Raw genomic sequence first — 17920 nt, forward strand, 5'->3', positions numbered from 1 at the left:
AAGGTATATGCTAAGGACGAAGAATGACCAATTACAGTACATGGCTCTGCAAGGTACCATTATTGGATAATCATTCTATAGGAGTATGTTGCTTATTGGTTTGTTGCTTTTAAATTTAAAAATAAATCTATAATTATGGTTGACAAAGAGTATGTATAAATGCTAAAATATATGTACCACTGATAGAAGATATAAAATTGATGAAGGGTCAAGTAAATGGGTAAACATGCTTAATTTCAACTGTTTTCTGAAAAGCATTTTTGATAGTAATACAATACCTTACTTTAAAGGAAGCTTTATTATAATACACATTTTATGCATATTATTTCCCCCTATTAAAACTGAATTCTCAGGACCAGCAGTTGGCGTAATGACTGTGTCGCTGGACTCCCATTTAGTCAACCGTGGTTTGAGTCCCGGACCCAGTGGCTTAAACTTGTGCCGGGCACGTGTGCATGTATGCCCAAGATTCCGAGAGGAGAATGGAGGAGAAGGGATTGAGGCATGGCCATCTCCCCGGGGGTCTATTTCTCACTTTTTGTCTCTCTGTCTCTGTCTTTCTGGTGAGTGTATGTGCCCTATAGCAAAAACCTCTCAAAAAAATAAAAAGAATTAGAAAAATGAATTCTCAACCAGATTTTTTATAAATAAATAAACATATAATGAATATGAAAATGCATCAATGGATATTTTCTCAAGGTTATCATAAAACACGGTTAAGTTCTCAAGTTTGAGAGACTTCTGTGCTAATCACAGAACAAAAATTTGTCCACCGAGACGAACTCTATTTTTACGAAGTGTGTATTTTATTTCTATAAAACTATCAAACAACAACTCAAATTAAAGTGTTTCACAGGTAAATTACTTCAGGCAATAATTTTCAGTTCTATCCCATACTTTAAAATGATTTCCCATGTAACTTATATTTATAGTCATGGGAGATATTACATTTATGTTTATTGACTCCATCATACACACTTGCACATGCAGAGACATGTCTGTTTGAGTATTTACGTATTTGCTCCGCAGCGTGGAGATATTTCAATGCAAGGACTTTCTGAAATGGTAAACATTTTGACTGGAAAAATTGTTGTTGCTTAGCAGGCCTAACTCAGCTCACTGTCATATGAAAAAATTAAGTGCAGGAGGCAGTGAAAAACGACCAGTCATTTCTTTTCTCCCAGCTGATACATATCTTATTTATTTTTTCTTGTAATGTGTGAATGCTGCACCATGCCCTATTTTGTCTTCTGCCTCAATTAAAATGTAAATTTCTGCAGCCCATCTCTATAATTCCAAACTGCTCTAGGCAGGGGAATTTAAACTGCTTTTAATAAAACCAACTACAGATGCTGAAATAAGATTTCCTCCCAAGTCTTTGAAATCTATATGTGTAATGGTATGCTGGATCTTCTGTAGTTATGTTTCTGCTACAAACATTCAGATAAAAGGAAAAGAAGGTGATCACTGCTTTTCAATGTCACTCCATACGCAGACCCACAGCTAGAGAATTGACCCTCCTCTCTTTTTGGACAATTTACAGTCATCGGTCCTTTTTGTTTTATCAAAGATAAATGTTGGTCACATTTAAAATTTATAGCCTCAAAATGCCACTGCCCATTTTGCTAGCTAGGACAACAATTGGATAGCTAGATTCAAAATTGAAGTCAAGTTTGCAGAAGTGATTTTTGGATTTTCATATTAGTTTGCTGGTCTAACTCTTCAATTTATCCATTTCTGTGTCTCACCCTATACAATATCCTGTTTCCTCTGCCTTAAACATGTCTTTCTCCTTTTCCCGGTTAACTCCTAATGTTCTTTTCAGTCTTAACATGATTGTTGCCTCAGGAAACACTTCCTGGGGCAGGTAGAGGGGCAAATTTTCTTCCGTTGTCTTCTCCGCTCTGAATATTCCCTATTTATCCTCTCATATTTCTAGTAATTTTCCATATTAGGATAATCATATAATTTACCACCCTGAAACATTTTAGGGAATGAAATGTGACAACAATAACCAAACAGCAATATGGAAAAGAGATGTAAAACAGGACCCCCCCAGGCAAGACAAGACAGACAGAGAACTGACTAGCTAATTGAGAGTTTTACATAATTATCAGGCAATACAATAAAAGAGAAGAAGATAGTGAGAGTTGGATACATGAGAGATTGATACATGTGGTTCTCTGATCCCTCCTATCTTCACAAAGTACTTATGTTTGTGAAGTAATGAACCTAACATCCCAAAACAAAAACAAAAACAAACACAAAAGCAAGCAAGCAAACAAAAAAAACTTCTATTGCAAAAGCTTAACATTTAACAATATAATCTATGTTTCTCAAAGCCAGGGGTGATTTCTACCCTGGGGGATATCCAGCAATGTCTGGAGACATTTTTGGTTGTTACAACTTGGGAGGGTGAGAAGGGTGCTAAGGCCTCTTTTGTGACAAGCCCAGAGATGCTTCTGAACATATCACATGGCATAGGAAAGCCTTTCGGACCAAAGAATCATGCAGGCCCAAACGTTAATGGGGCTCAGGCTGAAAAGCACTGTCCTAAGCAGCGATATGGAGAGCAGGCAAGAGAGGCCAAGAACGAAGGCAGAGGAGACACACAGTGGTCAGCTTTACGGGTCGGCCATGCAGCTCTAACGGCAGAGCGTACCTTACGTGAAGGGCTCAGTTTCCCAGCCTTCCTCAGTTTGTGATCTCCTGCCCTGCTCTCCTTCTTACTGCAGATGTGGCTACAGATGGAAGGCAACTCTGTGTTTACACCCTCTTCTAAGTATTTCACTGTGGGTGACTATGTTTACACCTTCTTCTAAATATTTCCCTGTGGCAAACAAAAATAAGCAACTACCCTAAACTGAGTTTCCAAATCCTTCCCTTTTTAGGTCCTTCCCGCCACTGCCAAATTACTCATCCAGAAGCACTTCTTTATGTCAGTCTCCTGCTCAGGTAACTCTAGCATCTAAATCCCAAATCCATAGTCATCACTCTTTCTGAAGCTTGGAACTGTCTCAGCTTGCACATCTGACTTCTGCCATATTATTCTAATCTTTGCCCTCCAAATAGGATTTCCTACCTCTAACTCTAGGATGCTTCCAGCTTAGAATGTCTTCATGACTCAACTTTGTCTATTCTGATCCCATTTTTCTTTCTTCTTCTTTTTTTTTTTTGGAGAGGTTTTTGCTATAGGGTGTGGGTGCTCACCAGAAAGACAGAGACAGAGAGACAGAAAGTGAAAAATCAGCACACAGAGAGACAGAAAGTGAAAAATCAGCACCCCCCGGGGGGCGGGGGGGGGATGGCCACACTGCGATCCCTTTTCCTTCATTCTCCTCTTAGGATCTTGGGCACACACGCACACATGCCCGGCATGAGTTTAAGCCACTGGATCCAGGACTTGAACTGCAGTCGACTACATGGGAGTCCAGTGACATAGCTATTATGCCAACTGCTATTCAACTCATTTTCCTTCCAATGCCCTGCCTAAATTTTACTTTCTCCAAGCTCTTCTTTTCATTATAACTCTTTCATTGTATTACTCATTTACAAGTATTGATCATTACTATTATTCTATTTTTGCAAAAGGGTGCATGCTTTCACCAGGGAGAGAGAGAGTGAAAGAGAGAGGGAAAGTGAGAAATCACTCCCCCCCCTCCCGAGAGATGGCCACACCACAATCCCTTCTCCACTCTTCTCTTGGGATTTTGGGCACACACACACACACACACATTCAGCTTGATTTTCAAGCCGCCAGATGCAGAACTCTTAACAGCAATCTGCTATGGGGGAGTCCAGCACCTTAACTACCACAGCACCTGCTGGTCCCTTGATAATTACCTTTTCACCAGAGAGACAGAGAGAAAGCAAGAAATCACCACCACCCCCTCCACCCCCAGCGGGTGGATGGCCATGCTGCAATCCCTTTTCCTCTGTTCTCTTCTTGGGAGCTTGGACACACAGGCACACATGCCCAGCACGAATTTTAAGCCACCAGGTCCTGGACCCAAACAGTAGTCCACTAGGTGGGAGTCTTATGATGTAACCATTATGCCAACTGCTAGTTTCAATAATTATCTTTTAATGTAGATCATCCTAATCTCTCATCAAAATAGTAAGTGCTTCAAAAAAAGTAAGTTTACATTTTAAAAATTCTTTCTTTAGCAAACTTAGAATGAATTATCCATAAATATTTTCAAGAAATATTCTCATTGAATTGAATTTAGAACCTTAATTGTATCACTCTCATATTTAACTGGCATTCAAAAAATATACATCGTTGGCAATATTTATGGAAACATCTGTGACTAAATAAGCTCCTAATGAGATCAGCTTTCAAAAGAGACAATATTTCCATTCTGAATGGGAGAAGAAAAGAAATAGGCCTGCTGATCCCTTGAGGACCGACTTTCAGAAGATATTCATTGTTCTTGTAAATCCTTTCATTATTGTTCAGATCCTACAAGAATGGGGGAGACTTGGGAGCCGGATTCAGAGACTTAATTCAATATAAGGCTCAGGGAAAGTTGGCAACTTAACATATATATGAAAAAGAAAAGAACTGTCAAAAAGTTTAAGTGCTTTGAGTAATAGTGTTTATCAAACAGAGTTCATGGGCCTTCACTTTGAAGGTCCAAAAGTTCTCCAGGTCTCTTTGGAGGTTTTGCTCTTGGCAGTCATTGCAGTCAGACTCTCACAAGAGTTTTATCATACAGAGATCAATTTTTTTATTTGGCTCTGATCATTTGTAGTTAAAAGATATGTTTATGGAATAAGCTTTGAAATTCTTGTTTCTCAAACGCAAGAGAGTATCTGTTACTGAGAGTCTGGGGACACCTTTTCTTAATAAGATCTGTATAGGTTTGGGTTTGGGAAACTCTTACTCATAATCTTGTGTTTAATGAGAGATAATAGCAATATGTATTTGCTCTGAAACAATTAGGAGGTAAGTTAGTTACCGATTAAAAAAAATCAGACTACCCTAGCTTTCTTCAATTGATGGTCCCTATCCATTCTTTTTCATCATTTCATGAGTTTCCTGTTTCACAAGATGAATGAGGCAATTTTCTTCACCAATTAGTTTTGACTATTTCAGTTAAGAGAAGTTTAACCACTGAATGACTTAATAATTGACATGGGTATGCATTCACTAGGCTAAGGAAACACAAGAGTTTCTGGGGGTTTTTTTGTTGTTGTTTGTGATTTTTTTTTTTTTTGAGAGATTTTTGCTATAGGGCGCGTGTGCTCACCTGACAGAGAGAGACAGAGAGACAGAAAGCGAGAAATCACCCCCCCCGAGGGGATGGCCACGCCACAATCCCTTCTCCTCCATTCTCCTCTCGGGATCTTGGGCAAACACGCACACGTGCCCGGTGTGTTTTAAGCCACCGGGTCCGGGAAACGAACCGCGGTCGACTACATAGGAGTCCAGCAACATAGCCATTACACTAACTGCTGGTCCCAAGAGTTCCTGGTTTTTAGGACTCTATTTTCCTTTAAAGTGCTTTGCAAGTTTACTTTTATAAGTTTGGGGATTGTTTACATTATTTTAGAATCATTGCTAAAAAATAAAAGTAACAGCTTAGTTGAACTATAACACTTTTTTTCCTTTTTTTTAAACTTGTAGTGAGGCTACTATTCGTAGTCTCTTGAAAAGAGTCAACAAAAAGCCAGATAAGACGATGAAGGGAAGGAAGAAAAATCATTAAACCTGAATTTAGCTCTGTCTAGATAATTAGACCATGGATATATTTTTTAAAGAATTATTTATTTAACTTTATTTGTCCATTAATTTAATTTAATTTAATTTTAAATTTGACCAGAGATGGATAGAGTGATAGAGAGAGAGTGAAAAAGCAAGCCACCAGGTCTGGGACCCAAACCTCAGTCAGCCTTGTGGGAGTCTAGTGCCCTTAACCACCATGTTACCTGCTGGCTTCTGACCATGGAAATTCTTGAGCTCAGTGTGATTCCGTGGTGGTTTTCACATCCAAAAATACATTTTTTTTAGGCTACATTGAAATAAACCCTTTTAACAAAACAAGTAGCTGAATCCAATCTAAAAAAAATAATAATAATCAATGTATTACATAGACCTCGTCCTCCTCTAGCTACAGGCAGCTGGTGCCCCATGACGACTTCCCAGAGGAAGCAGCTGGGTGAGTAAGAGCTCATTCTTTATTGAATTCCCTAATAAAGAATGCACATCTTTTGGGACTTGTAGATGCACCAAGCGTCACTCTTCTCCCAACCTTCCTTGTAAGGCAGACAGTTGCGGGTGGCGGGGGCAGATAATTGAATTAAATACAGTGATTGAACACGAAAGCTGTGCCTATGTCTCAGGGGATGAGTGTTTTCTGGGGAACTCACATCCCCCTTCCTTTTCAAGTTAGACTGACAGTGACCGGCTGCCTGTAGAAAGTTGTTGAAGTTGCCCTTTGCAACCACTCTGCCTGTTCAGTGAGAGGGGAAGAAAATCCACACGTGGGATTTCATCGGCAGACATTTTTACTCCAGGGTTCTTTGGCTTCAATTCAAAGTATTATTAATTCAGTTCACATCCTTTCCACAGGCGGGCCAATCACTGCCAATCTGCCTTGTTGTGTTATTTGTTGATGTCCTTAGAATTCAGTACTCAGAGAGGTAGCAGAGAACTGCGCATCAGTATCAGACTCGATGTGAGCAACACCAGATGCAGCAAGGCCAAAGCCCGTCTTCTGCTATGCTTTGACTGAGAGGTGTTTTTAGTTGGTACTAGTCTTCCTCCTCACTGAGAAGAGGAAATATTAACTGAAGTCAATGCATAGAACTTGAAGAAGGTGCTGGCTGAGAAAGATGGCCGTATGCTGAGCAGTGAGTGAGCAATATTGATGCCTATTGAGTGTGTGGGAGCGGTGACCTGTATACAATAGCCTGTACTCTTCATTTCATGGGGAGAAAAGAAAGTGGTCTTCGGGTAAATACTCCTTGACAACTCTCTCACTTTTAAATGCAGTTCTGTCTAACATCTTTCCCCTTTCTCTTCTTTCCCAGGCAGAGGTAGTCAATACTAATTCTTCCCCTTCCAATCTGGTTCGTCTGCCTTCTTCAACAGCATACCCCGCCCCCACTTTACCTTAATGACATCTCCCTCCATCTTTTATGTTTTTCTTCGCTATTTATTAAGAGAATATAGGAACACTCTACCTCGTTTATCTTCAAATGTAATCATAGCTTTATACTGAGTCATCTTCAAGGTGCTACCTTATCACAGGTCTTTCCTTCACACCCAAAGCATTTCGAAGAGCACATTTTCTTACCTCCAGATCTCTCTTCTATCACCACCAGTTGGGGATACAGGGCATTTAGTGAAACCTGCTCTCCCAACATTCTTGCCTGACTAATGGAAACTCTGTAGTCCTTGTTCTTCTGACTGGCAGCTCAACAGTGTCATGAAGGGCCTGGCTTCTGGAATCCCATCCTCCAGACTCATACCTTCACCGAGCTAGTCATTATGTCTATGGTCTGGGACTTGAACCGCGGTCGACTACATGGGAGTCCAGTGACATAGCCATTATGCTAACTGCTAGTCCCTGAAACACTTGATTTTTATACAAATTTAATTTGATTCAACCTTCCTGATTTTTACTTATATCAAAAGACAAAGGAGAGTGTCCTAAATTAACATTAATCAAAGATTTGTTCTTCAAAGCATTATTGATAGGCCCATCAATACACATGTGCTGAGGGACAGAAATAACTTTTCCAAATTATTCTGGAATATAATTTCAGATTCGGGCATAAAACCTAGGAATTCATGTCAACATAACATTTGAATCAGTGAGGAGTCTTGGTGATCATTCCACTTCTGTTTACATGTTAAAATAACAAAGGGATCATTTTATTATACGGACAAGGTCGATCACAGACCAAACAAGTCAGAACCTCTAGGGTTCAGGTAGACTGTATTTTTAAAATTCCACAGATAATTCTAGTGAAAAGCCAGAGTTAAAAAACCACTGATCTAGTCTAATTTAGTATTTTATAAATGATTACATTATAAGACACTTGATATAATTTTTCTCTCAGTTCTTTCCCCTAGTAGAAATGACTGCAGTTAGCAATGACTGCTAAGCAAAAGAGGCATAGAACAACAAGCAAAGGGCAAGCATTGTAAAGGACTTATTCTTCATGAGAAGAGTAACCACAGATTTTATTACCTAGACTAGGAGATTTCAAGCTACTCAAGAGGAAAAAACTTTACTTATTCTCCATTGTCACACCAATGCCTAGAAAAGTGATTGACATACAGGTGTTTTTAAAAAATTTATCAGGATGAATTAATGAGTGAAAGTTTAGGAAACCTTAAAAGAATATCCCAGAATAATATGGAACATTGTATCTATTTCTACAACTTTCAGTTGAAGAACTGTATACCTTTCACTTAGAATCAGATCAGAGGTGAGCTCTGTTTGCATTTCTAAGATACCAGAAAGAAACAGTGACTTATTCTCCTCCTTTAAAAAGTAGACCCCCATTTAAAAATTGGGGGTCAGTCTGTGGAGTAGTGGTTATGGCAGCTGGATCTCACATGGCCAACTGTGCAGTTCAAATTTTGGACTTGGGGGCTTGAGAAACTCACTGATGTACATGCATGCCCAAAATTCTGACAGGAAGGAGAAAAGGAGGAGTCAGGATTGTATTGTGACCAAGAGTTGCGGGTGCTTTTTTACTTTCCTTCTTCCCCTCTCTCTCTCTCTGGCACACACCCTCTGGCAATTTTTTAAATAAATAAAATAAAATAAAATTTGGATACCAGAACAGAATTCCCTCAGGACAAAAAAAAAAAAAAAAGGCAAATCTCATTAAGCATAAGTTTTATTTTTCAACTGCAGTCATATTGGAGAGAAAAAAATATGAAAATATCTTAGGTTGCTGAATTAATATATTTGTAGGAGAGAGATAATATATTTGAAAATATTTTCTTAATTGGGGAGTAGGTAGCATGTGAGATGGGTAGAAATAAATTAAATGAAATTAACTTGTAAATACAACCCATATCTATGGTTAATGTCTGGAATATTTTGTGTATATTTATAGCAAAATATAAATGAACACAAAATTACCACAAGTCAATTATACTTTGTAAAGGTTAAAGTTAAAGACCAGATGCCACACTGTAATTTCCTCCTAACAGCCTCTGGTCTTCCACCACAGTCATCACATCTGAGCTCTGTTTTAAAATGAAAACTGAAAAATAAAAATTACCCATTGACGTAGCAAGTGGAAAATGACAAGGGAACATATTAGATCATTTGGATTTTCTTTGTAACGGAGGCTCAGATAGCACTGCTCGTGTTTATTCTCGTATATTCTCAAAGCCTCCCTGCATTAGGTTCTACAGGCCACCCTGTGGCTTTTCAAGCAAAATAATCATTCTTTTTCTTATAAATTCATTTTAGCAGCACTTGTGTTTTGATTTGCTGCAAGTCCTCTGGCACTTATTAACATTCAGAGTGGTTCAGGGCAGCTTCATGCAAATGTAGCTCCTTCAACCAACAAAATGTACATTTTCTATTTGACAATGGACATTTCATTAATAGCATGTTAAAGCTGGAATGCAGCTTAATAATGACCTATTTCACCCCTGTCTCCCACCCAGCAATATTAGTCATAGTTAGAAGGCAGGTGATTTGCCGTTCAGGACATTATGCTACCTACAGGAACCACATTAGGGGATGCTTTCTTTATTTCCACCTTTGAATACTGCTGGATTTCACTAAGGACATGCAGATCATTATCTCAAGCTGTAGGAAAATTTGTATCAGGCTCATCCTTTTGAAAACAGCATTATCCCAGATTCTTGTTTTCTCATGACATAAAAATACAACCATTGTTACATACTTGTATAATACATTCTTCAGTATGTAGACTCTCTTTTTATTTAAAAAAGTAAACAATAGCATAAAATGTATTATTACACTAAACTTAATTTGTATTTCTCTTTTATACCCATTATAAAGAGTCATCTGTTATTTTAAAACACACTTGTACACACACAACAACACATGAGTGGGCCCCAAAGCAAAGACAAGAAGAAATCCAGTGGAATCCTTTGTTCCAGTGACTGAATTTTGTAAAACATTTGGTTTTTCACTCTTGTAGAAATGAAATATAAACAAGCCTCAAATAAAAATGTGTTGGGCGAGAACAAAAAAAGAATAAAAATGTGTTCTAAAGTCTATCCTCCTTTCTTCTTTCATTCATCCAACTATTAAATCCCACAGATTTATCTCAGACTTAATCTCTAGGACTCACTAGAGTTTATTCTACAAAACAGTGAAGATGCTACCTTTCTGACCACAAACAAAGCCAGTGTACAGATCACTAAGTTCTCTTTGACGCTAAGAGCTGTCTCTCTGGGATGCATGGAACAGAAAGTATGTGAGAAGGAAGGAAATCTTATACTATTTTAAACAGAAATGAGGAGGCAAAAAGTTAGTGCTCTGGAACTGAAAGATGCAGGGATCAGAAAGACAGGAGAGAGAGAAAGACTAATTTGCTAGTCCACTTGTTACTGGGCAAGCAAATTATGTAACTAGTATTTTTCATGCTAAAATTTTGGGGAAAAAATCTATAAGATGTTTATAGTATGGTTTACTACAAACTTAAACTTCAGTAGTGAAGTAAAAATGGGTGTTAAGTTGGTCCAGCCTGGTGACATAGTCAGTGGGGTACTGAATTGCTGTGCTGGAAGCCATACAAGTGACCACAGCTTTGGATCCTTGGGGTCAGTCTGAAAACATGCTGAGCACACACAACCCTGTCCAAAATTGTTTTGAGCTTGGAGGACTGAGGAGGGGAGATTACAGAATGGGAAGATCCTATTAAGGGAGCTTCTCTGTCTCTCTCTCTTGCATGCACATATCTTCTCTATCATGAAAACCAATTTCTTTTCAAGAAGAAATTACAAAGCCTGCACTATGATATTATATTTTTTAAAAAAATTGTCATTTGGATTAATTTGAATATTTTCTATCTTTAATGAAAATTATTAAACATTAATAATTTTGAAGAAAAAATCTATTACTAGAACCCCATCTTCTGTCAACTGGATTATATTGAAGCTCTTGCTAATAAAAGATCCAGCTGAAGACACACAATGCATCTATTCATCACTCATTGACCTACTCAACTAGCATTTCTTGAGCATCTAGGCTCCAATATTGTGTTAGCAGAAAAAGTCTTGGTAATGGCCAACCAGAAGATAACTATCAAATCTGCCCTGTTCTGTGTTGGCATTGAACCCATTTCTGTGTGCCTAGATTACTACTTTTTTCCAGTTGAGATGCAGTGGCTATATACTGCATAGTTCAGTGCACCCACATACAAATGATATATAGCAGAGAATCATTAAAGACTATATTCAGTGATGTGTCTTGGGGTAATGGAGAGCAGAGATGGAGACCAAGCAAGCATCACACTGAGCACCCAATAAATAGTATGTGTCCTCTTCAGAAGCATCATCTAGTACTATTGAAAAGGGGTGGCAGCTGTACCCCATGTGCCCTCTAACAAGAAGCATATTTGTGCTAAGAAAGCACTAAAGCAAGGGGAAATCACTGAGAGGCAGATTTTTCTTCCTTATGTTGAAATTTCAGTTTTTGGCCCAGTATTCACTTACACATACATGTTCACATAAGCATATGCATTTTACTAAATAGATATCTCCATCTTGATATCTATGTACAGTGAAAACTGCAGTGCGGGGACCAGCAGTTAGCATACTGGCTATGTCGTTGTACTCCCACGTAGTCGACCGCGGTTCGCATCCCAGACCCGGTGGCTTTAACCCACACCGGGCGCGTGTGCATGCGTGCCTAAGATCCCAAGAGGAGAATGGAGGAGAAGGGATTGCAGCATGGCCATCCCACCTTGGGGGGGGGGTGATTTCTCACTTTCTGTCTCTCTGTCTCTCTCTGTCTGGTGAGCCCATGCGCCCCATAGTGAAAACCTCTCAAAAAAAAAAAAAAAACCTGCAGTACAACTTCTTTAAAAAAAACGTGTGAGCCATTTTCACGTACACATGTGTATGTCCTCTGATAAATAAATACATTCCTGATTTGAGGGCCATAGAGTTTGTCTCCTCATAGGTTTATTTTACACTAAAATGGAGAAGAAATTTAAGGTTAAGATAAGTATTAGCTTATTCATGATGTTCGATGGTGCTTTAATTAGAGCCATGTTATGCAAATCTATGCCAAGGCAACTTCTTTGTGAAAGGCACATTTAAAAATAATAATTAAATTTATAAATATAATAAACATGTTTTGTTTTTGTTTTAAGCTATCTGAATACCAGCCTAAAGTTCATAATTTGAGGGGAACAACAATACTTCTGCCTTACACTTTGTTTTCCAGACATCTACCAATCTGATTATATTTGATCAGCGGACATGTCACCTGTTACCTTCACATGTTACTCATTGCAGCTCTGTCTTAAATTCACATCACACCAAGAGAGGTCACCTATTAACTTCCAATCAGCTGATATCACCTAATATAAGTTGTTTCTGAGCTTGTCTTGGGTCAAACATCCAACGGAGTTTGTATGGTGTGGGAAAGACACAGGCATTTTGTAGAGCATGGAGTACTTGAGGAAGTCCTGCCTGGGTGGGATGCTAAAGTTGGTTAGATATGGGAACTGCATTCCTGGAAAAGAGATCCACTTATCAGAGAAGAGAAATAAAACATGACACCAAGGGTTGGTCAGCTTTCTTGACAGCTTGTCTTCTCCCTGCCTAAGAAGGTTTTTATAAGAGTGAGATCCAAGAGTACAATCACTGAGTCATTTCTCAGGGAATTTTGCAGACTGTGATAGTGTGAGGGAGGTAAAGGTGAGGAAATAAAAAAGTGAAAATCTGAGGTCATACAATGATACAGTTGTAAAACATGATGTCCTGCAAAGCTGACCCACACAGGAAAGTTCCTGGTTTGTTTCCAGAGACTTCCCTGATTATGGTGGGCAGAAACATGCCCAAGATCTGGGGATGGCTGAAAGTGGGGGTGGATTGTGGCATCAAGACCTCATTGGAGCGCCTCTCTCATTGTCTCTCTCTGACTCATGGAAGAAATAAATAAACCTCAAAGAAAGCCTTGGGAGACAGCAGATGGCATAAGTGGTTACATCACTGGATTTCACATGGTTGACCACGGTTTGAGTCCTGGACCCAGTGGCTTGAAAATCATGTCAGGCCCATGTGCATATATGCCCAGGATCCCAGGAAGAGAAGGGAAGAGAAGGGATTTAAATGTGGTCATCCCCCCTGGGGGTGATTTCTCACTTTCTCTTACTTTCCCTCTCATTGTCTGTCTCTTTCAGGTGAGCACACATGCCCTATGACAAAAACCTTAAAAAAAAAAAAAAAAAAAGCAAGCAAGCAAATCTTACATGGAGCCAACAGGTGGCATATTGGTTAAGGTGCTGGACTCCCACATGGCTGACCACAGTGGAGTCCCAGACCTGGCAGCTTGAAACTCTTGCCAAGGACATGTGCATATATATGCCCCACATACCAACAAGTGTGAATCACTTTTCCCCAGTCCCTTCATTCCCTATTCTAGTTTATAAGCTTTCTTGACAAGACATCTGGGCAGATGTGTGTGTGTGTGTGTGTATGTGTGTGTGTATGTGTGTGTGTGTGTGAGAGAGAGAGAGAGAGAGCCTCTCCCTATATCTCACAGTAATATTGTAAACTTTGAAATGATGTTCAGACTCCTTTCTGAAGACATTCTATTCATATAACTCTGATGCCCATTCTACTAACTAGAGTCATAGGGAATTTGACATCCATTGTGAGCAGACCACAATCCCAATGGTGCTGAGCAAGCTAATTTTCTGGGCCCAGTTCATAATTTTCAATTGGTAGCAAGAGAGCTACAAAGCAGTAAGCTCTGGTCTGATGACTAATCAATCAGAATTTGAAAGCTTCTGCACAGGGAATTCTGGGAAAATTCAATGAAGCTTTGGAAGCTGTGCTAAAGAAGAAGAAAAGGCCAAGAAAAAAAGCCGTGTTTTTTTTCCTTCCCCCTGGGCTTGAACAGCTGTCATCTGTCTCAGAGTGGAAATGTTTTTTCTAAGTAAAAATCTAATTTACATACTATAGAAAGTGGTGGAAAATCAGTGAATAAACAAATTTAGCATCAATTCCTAGCTAATAATTATGACCCTTTCTCATTCCCTGGAGTTTCAATTCAAAAGAACTGAAGCTTCGCAACATTAGTTTTAGGAGCCAGACTTTTAAAGATACTGCTTAGAGGAAAAGACCTGATCTTTGTCTGCACAGCGGTGTACTGCTGTTGTAATTTTGCCTAATAATACCCCAAGCTCCACTTGTTACTAACTAAATAGAAATAATTCTACAGAGATTTCAAGTAGAATGGTGTTATCGAACATGAATTGTCCCAAAGCTTAGGCCATATCATGCCAAAGGAAATTCTGTAATTAAGGGCAAGTAACTCCCCACCCAGAGTTCTATTTATAATTTTTTTTCATTCATATATATTCTTGAGAAGGTTAAATTAAATTTGCCATATTTGTTAAGTAGATAACAATGCTTTGAGAAGTCCATAAAATCTAAGAGACATTTATATCTACCATGTTCTAAACAATATGCTTTTTGGTTGCCACTGGGGGAGAAAAATGTCTATTAGTTAAAACTATTGGAGAATAATACTGATACATAATATACATATTCACATACACACACATACATATACCTATATATTTTCAGAGACTATTTTATATATTATGTGATCTTCTTGAGAATTGATTAAAAACACATGTAGTCTAATAGTAATTTTCTCGGGACCAGCAGTTAGTGTAATGGCTATGTCGCTGGACTCCCATGTAGTTGACCACGGTTCGCGTCCTGGACCGGGTGGCTTAAAACTCACGCCGGGCGCATGTGCGTGCGTGTCCAAAATCCTGAGAGGAGAATGGAGGAGAAGGGATTGCGGCGTGGACATCGCCCTGGGGGGTGATTTCTCACTTTCTATCTCTCTGTCTCTCTCTGTCTGTCTGGTGAGCGCACGCACCTTATAGCAAAAACCTCCCCACCTAAAAAAATTTTTTTCTCTATTTGATTATCAATAAAAATTATATTTATAAGTGATGCACAAATAAACAATGTTACAGTCCTCTGAACTGTGCATCTTTTCAATTATATCCCAAATAATTGTAGTATAGATTGTTTTTAATCTATATTCAATGTTAGAAAAATGCTGATTAATTGTTCAGAAGATCCAAACTATCAGAATGTCAGTTATTTCTTGATTATGTCAAAAGGGGACTTCAAAAAGTTCATGGATAACTGGAATTAAGGTACAAGTTTATATACATACAGAGAAATTTTAAAGTCCACACATGTTTTTTTCACAATATACATCTTTTAGTAATTAAAAAAATATTAAGAGAGTTTTTTCTTTGCTATAAGGGACTGTGCACTCACCAGAGAGACAGAAAGTGAAAAGTCACTCCCAGGGGAGATGTCCACGCCATAATGCTTTCTCCTTCATTCTTCTCTCAGGATTTTGGGCACGCACGCACAAGTTCCCAGCATGAGTTTTAAGCCGCTGGGTCAGGGACTGGAATAATGGTCGGCCATGGGCAAGTCCAGTAACATAACATAACCATTACACCATCTGCTGGTCCCACCTTCTAGTTATTTTTTGAGAATGCTTTGTAGTAAATCAGGGTCAATGTATTTCAATACTTATACAAGCATGCAACTTCTTAGGAGCATGCAAGGTTTATTTGTATTTAAATATTTACTTGCATGATACACAGACAGGAATTCTACAAAATTGTGGTTCTTTATTATATTGGGTCATTAGAAATGTCATAATGCAAATAGAAAAATAGGTCATGACTTTTCCAATGACCCAATATAATTTATTTTTCTTTTTAAGAGAGATTTTTGCTATAAGGAGCATATGCTCCCTAGAGAGACAGAGAGAGAAAGAGAGACAGAAAGCGGGAAATTACCCATCTGCCTCCCCCCACAGGGGGATGGCCATGCCACAATCCCTTTTCCTCCCTTCTCCTCTCAGGGTTTTGGGCATGCACACACACATGCCTGGCATGAGTTTAAGCTGCTGAGTTCAGGACTCCAACCATCAACTATGTGGGAGTGTAGCGACAAAACCATTACGCCATCTGTTGGCCTTGACTCAATCTAATTTCTAAAGTACCATGTGTCAAATCAAATCCTCCAAATATAAAAACTCTCCTGTTAGTGCACTTGGAAAGTGCTCTTCTCTGACAACATTAAAAACAGCTTTCACATTCAGAAAATTCTATCATTTTCTCATTCACGCAATACATACTTACTAAAACACCTACTACACACAAGGAAAACAAAGCCTGGCCATATGTATTCTTTTAACCCTCAGAGATAAGACAGAAAGGTTAGCATAGGTCAGATTGTGAAGGGTATGATCCACAAAATTTAAGCATTCAAGTTCAAATTACAAAAACAAAAAATTATTCAAAATGGTTAAACAATGAAAAAATACATTCGAATCTGAAATTTTGGAACAGTATGTGACTGATGAGGATGTGTGTGAGTGTGTGTGTGTGTGTGTGCACATGCGTGTGTGCACGCACATGTGAACACATGCACTTGTAAAGTTGGAAATTGCATTAGAAGTTCCTCTTTTCTGGTTGAGATGATAAGGAAGTAAACAAAGGAAGCTCCAGGGAGTGTTTAGAAGAGGGGGCAGATTAAGCCTTGTTACGAAGTAAAACCATGGTTACTCTTTTTCTTATTTTGGAGAGGTTTTTGCTATAGGGGGTGTGCGCTCGCCAGAAAGAGAGAGACAGAGAAACAGAAAGCGAGAAATCACTCCCCGGGGGGATGGTCATGCCGCAATCCCTTCTCCTCCATTCTCCTCTCGGGTTCTTGGGCATGCACACACATGTGCCCGGCATGAGTTTAAGCCACCGGGTCCGGGACGTGAACTGCGGTCGACATGAGAGTCCAGCAACATAGCCATTACGCCAACTGCTGGTCCCGTAAAACTATAGTTACTCTTTGCTGATTAAGGCAACAGGAAATAGAAATAAAGGAATAAAAAGAGGAGAAAGAATGAATCTGAGATGACATTCGAGTTTCTCTTTGGAACTGGATTGGTCGTAGTTCTTGTTGACATACAGAATTTAAGGGAGAAACTGTTTGAGGACAAACTGTTTATTTTTGGTATGCAGTGATTTATGTAGTCATCCGTTAGTTTTGCTATAAGGCATATATGCTAACCAGAGAGAGACAGAGAAGGAAAATAAAAAATCACCCCTCAGGGGGTATGATCACACCACAATCCCTACTCCTCCATTCTCCTCTAAGGATTTTCAGTAGGCAAGTACATGTGCCTGATGTACTTTTTTTTTTTTTTTTAATTTTTTTTTTTTGGGGGGGAGAGGTTTTCGCTATAGGGTGTGTGCACTTGCCAGCCAGACAGAAAGAGACATAGAGACAGAAAGCGAGAAATCACCCCCCCCAGGGGGGATAGTCATGCCGCAATCCCTCCTCCTCCATTCTCTCGGGATCTTGGGCATGCACGCACACGCGCCCGGCGTGAGTTTTTTAAGCCACCGGGTCTGGGACACGAACCACGGTCGACTATGTGGGAGGCCAGCGACATAGCCATTACGCTAACTGCTGGTTCCCCATGCCTGATGTATTTTTCAAGTTGCAGGGTCCAGGACTTGAATCATGGAGTGGGTACCATGAGGAATCCAGCTGCTTTAACTGCCAAGCCACCTAGCTAGCCCGGTATGTGTTCTAGATGCCTACAGGACTTTCAGAAGAAAATGTCTAATAGACATTGAGTATACAGACCTGAAAGGCAAAGAAGAGATCTTGGACAGTGGTAGAGACTGG

The 17920-nt window shown here is 39.3% G+C and overlaps 1 pseudogene; it reads left to right on the plus strand.

Annotated features, from left to right (window-relative positions):
- The first annotated feature begins 2456 nt into the window (after window positions 1-2456).
- Window positions 2457-17920, plus strand: part of LOC102478370 (putative homeobox protein NANOG2) — a 44828-nt pseudogene continuing 29364 nt past the window's right edge.

This window comes from Tupaia chinensis, unplaced genomic scaffold (assembly GCF_000334495.1).
Source record: "Tupaia chinensis unplaced genomic scaffold, TupChi_1.0 Scaffold000098_2, whole genome shotgun sequence".
Lineage (NCBI taxonomy): Eukaryota > Metazoa > Chordata > Mammalia > Scandentia > Tupaiidae > Tupaia > Tupaia belangeri.